Source organism: Oncorhynchus masou, chromosome 14 (assembly GCF_036934945.1).
Source record: "Oncorhynchus masou masou isolate Uvic2021 chromosome 14, UVic_Omas_1.1, whole genome shotgun sequence".
Taxonomy (NCBI): Eukaryota; Metazoa; Chordata; class Actinopteri; order Salmoniformes; family Salmonidae; genus Oncorhynchus; species Oncorhynchus masou.
The window spans coordinates 30380571-30384044 of record NC_088225.1 but is presented as its reverse complement, the minus strand read 5'-3'; positions in this window follow the sequence as shown (position 1 = coordinate 30384044).

The window sequence follows — 3474 nt, the reverse complement described above, 5'->3', positions numbered from 1 at the left end:
AGAGAGAATAGAATGTAGAGAGAATAGAAGGGAGAGAATAGAAGGCAGACTGAATGGAAGGTAGAGAGAATAGAAGGTAGAGAGAATAGAAGGTAGAGAGAATAGAAGGGAGAGAGAATAGAAGGCACAGAGTATAGAAGGTAGAGAGAATAGAAGTCAGATTGGATAGAAGGTAGAGAGAATAGAATGTAGAGAGAATAGAAGGTAGAGAGAATAGAACACAGAGAGAATAGAAGGCAGAGAGAATAAAGGCAGAGAGAATAGAAGGTAGAGAGAATAGAAGGTAAAGAGAATAGAAGGCAGAGAGAATAGAAGGCAGAGAGAATAGAAGGCAGAGAGAATAGAAGGGAGAGAGAATAGAAGGCAGAGAGAATTGAAGGTAGAGAGAATATAAGGCAGAAAGAATAGAAAACAGAGAGAACAGAAGGCAGACTGAGTAGAAGGCAGACTGAATAGAAGGTAGAGAGAATAGAATGTAGAGAGAATAGAAGGTAGAGAGAATAGAAGGCAGACTGAATGGAAGGTAGAGAGAATAGAATGTAGAGAGAATAGAAGGTAGAGAGAATAGAATGTAGAGAGAATAGAAGGGAGAGAATAGAAGGCAGACTGAATGGAAGGTAGAGAGAATAGAAGGTAGAGAGAATAGAAGGTAGAGAGAATAGAAGGCAGAGAGAATAGAAGGCAGAGAGAATAGAAGGCAGACTGAATGGAAGGTAGAGAGAATAGAAGGGAGAGAGAATAGAAGGTAGAGAGAATATAATGTAGAGAGAATAGAAGGTAGAGAGAATAGAATGTAGAGAGAATAGAAGGGAGAGAATAGAAGGCAGACTGAATGGAAGGTAGAGAGAATAGAAGGTAGAGAGAATAGAAGGTAGAGAGAATAGAAGGGAGAGAGAATAGAAGGCAGAGAGTATAGAAGGTAGAGAGAATAGAAGTCAGATTGAATAGAAGGTAGAGAGAATAGAATGTAGAGAGAATAGAAGGTAGAGAGAATAGAAGGCAGACTGAATGGAAGGTAGAGAGAATAGAAGGTAGAGAGAATAGAAGGTAGAGAGAATAGAAGGGAAAGAGTATAGAAGGTAGAGAGAATAGAAGTCAGATTGAATAGAAGGTAGAGAGAATAGAATGTAGAGAGAATAGAAGGTAGAGAGAATAGAAGGCAGACTGAATGGAAGGTAGAGAGAATAGAAGGGAGAGAGAATAGTAGACAGAGAGTATAGAAGGTAGAGAGAATAGAAGTCAGATTGAATAGAAGGTAGAGAGAATAGAATGTAGAGAGAATAGAAGGTAGAGAGAATAGAAGGCAGACTGAATGGAAGGTAGAGAGAATAGAAGGTAGAGAGAATAGAAGGTAGAGAGAATAGAAGGGAGAGAGTATAGAAGGTAGAGAGAATAGAAGGTAGAGAGGATAGAAGGCAGAGAGAATAGAAGGCAGACTGAGTTGAAGGCAGACTGAATAGAAAGTAGAGAGAATAGACGGGAGAGAGAATAGAAGGCAGAGAGTATAGAAGGCAGAGACAATAGAAGGCAGACTGAGTAGAAGGTAGAAAGAATAGAAGGCAGAGAGAATAGAATGTAGAGAATAGAAGGGAGAGAGAATAGAAGGGAGAGAGAATAGAAGGGAGAGAGAATAGAAGGCAGAGCGAATAGAAGGCAGAGCGAATAGAAGGCAGAGAGAATAGAAGGCAGAGAGAATAGAAGGCAGAGAGAATAGAAGGCAGAGAGAATAGAAGGTAGAGAGAAAAGAAAGTAGAGAGAATAGAAGGGAGAGAGAATAGAAGGCAGAGAGAATAGAAGGCAGAGAGAATAGCAGGTAGAGAGAAGGCAGAGAAAATCAAAGTATGAAACAGTAAACCGGGTGTCCCATTCAGAACTAACAAACAGTTCATCATCATGGACAGATTTGAAATGAGATAAACTGATCAAACAAACACAAATACAATCAGACCACAGGAGGTTGGTGAGACTTTAATTGGGGAGGACGGGCTTGTGGTAATGGCTGGAGCGGAATGAGTGGAATGGTATGAAACAGATGGTTTTCAGGTGTCTGATGCCATCCGTCCCAGACATTATTATAATTCGTCCTCCCCTCAGAAGCCTCCACTGAATCAGATGCCCTGTGTGTAACAGTGCAACTATTGGACTGTGACAGTGTTTAAATAACTGAACACTCCATCCTCTCTGAATCCATACATCACCCTAGGGTATGTTATGACAATATACAATCTAATCAATAATTCTTAATGAATTGTGTGAAGGGATGGATGGAGAGAAGCAGCATTCCCAGCAGCATTCCCCAAGTCACTCTGCCAGGACCTAGGATCAAGAGAGACACTCAAGTGTCAAGACTGTTTCAAGGACAGCTTTTTTCCATCTATGTAGCATTGCAAAAATCAGAATATTTCTGTCCAAAAATGATGCAGAAAAATTCATCCATGCTTTTGTTACTTCTAGGTTAGAATACTGCAATGCTCTACTTTCCGGCTACCTGGATAAAGCACTAAATAAACTTCAGTTAGTGCTAAATACGGCTGCTAGAATCCTGACAAGAACAAAAAAATGTGATCATATTACTCCAGTGCTAGCCTCCCTACACTGGCTCCCTGTCAAGCCAAGGGCTGATTTCAAGGTTTTACTGCTAACCTACAAAGCATTACATGGGCTTGCTCCTACCTATCTCTCTGATTTGGTCCTGCCGTACATACCTACACGTACGCTACGGTCACAAGACGCAGGCCTCCTAATTGTCCCTAGAATTTCTAAGCAAACAGCTGGAGGCAGGGCTTTCTCCAATAGAGCTCCATGTTTATGGAATGGTCTGCCTACCCATGTTAGAGACTCAAACTCGGTCTCAACCTTTAAGTCTTTACTGAAGACTCATCTCTTCAGTGGGTCATATGATTGAGTGTAGTCTGGTCCAGGAGTGTGTAGGTGAACGGAAAGGCTCTGGAGCAACGAACCGCCCTTGCTGCCCTGTCTGGCCGGTTCCCCTCTTTCCACTGGGATTCTCTGCCTCTAACCCTATTATAGGGTCTGAGTCACTGGCTTACTAGTGCTCTTTCATGCCGTCCCTAGGGGTGTGCGTCACTTGAGTGGGTTGAGTCACTGATCTGATCCTCCTGTTTGGGTTGGCGCCCCCCCTTGGGTTGTGCCGTGGCGGAGATCTTTGTGGGCTATACTCGGGATGGTAAGTTGGTGGTTGAAGGTATCCCTCTAGTGGTGTGGGGGCTGTGCTTCGGCAAAGTGGGTGGGCTTATATCCTGCTTGGCCCTGTCTGGTGGTATCATCGGATGGGGCCACAGTGTCTCCTGACCCCTCCTGTCTCAGCCTCCAGTATTTATGCTGCAGTACTTTATGTGTCGGGGGGCTGGGTCAGTTTGTTATATCTGGAGTACTTCTCCTGTCCAATTCGGTGTCCTGTGTGAATTTAAGTATGTTCTCTCTAATTCTCTCTTTCTCTCTTTCTTTCTCTCC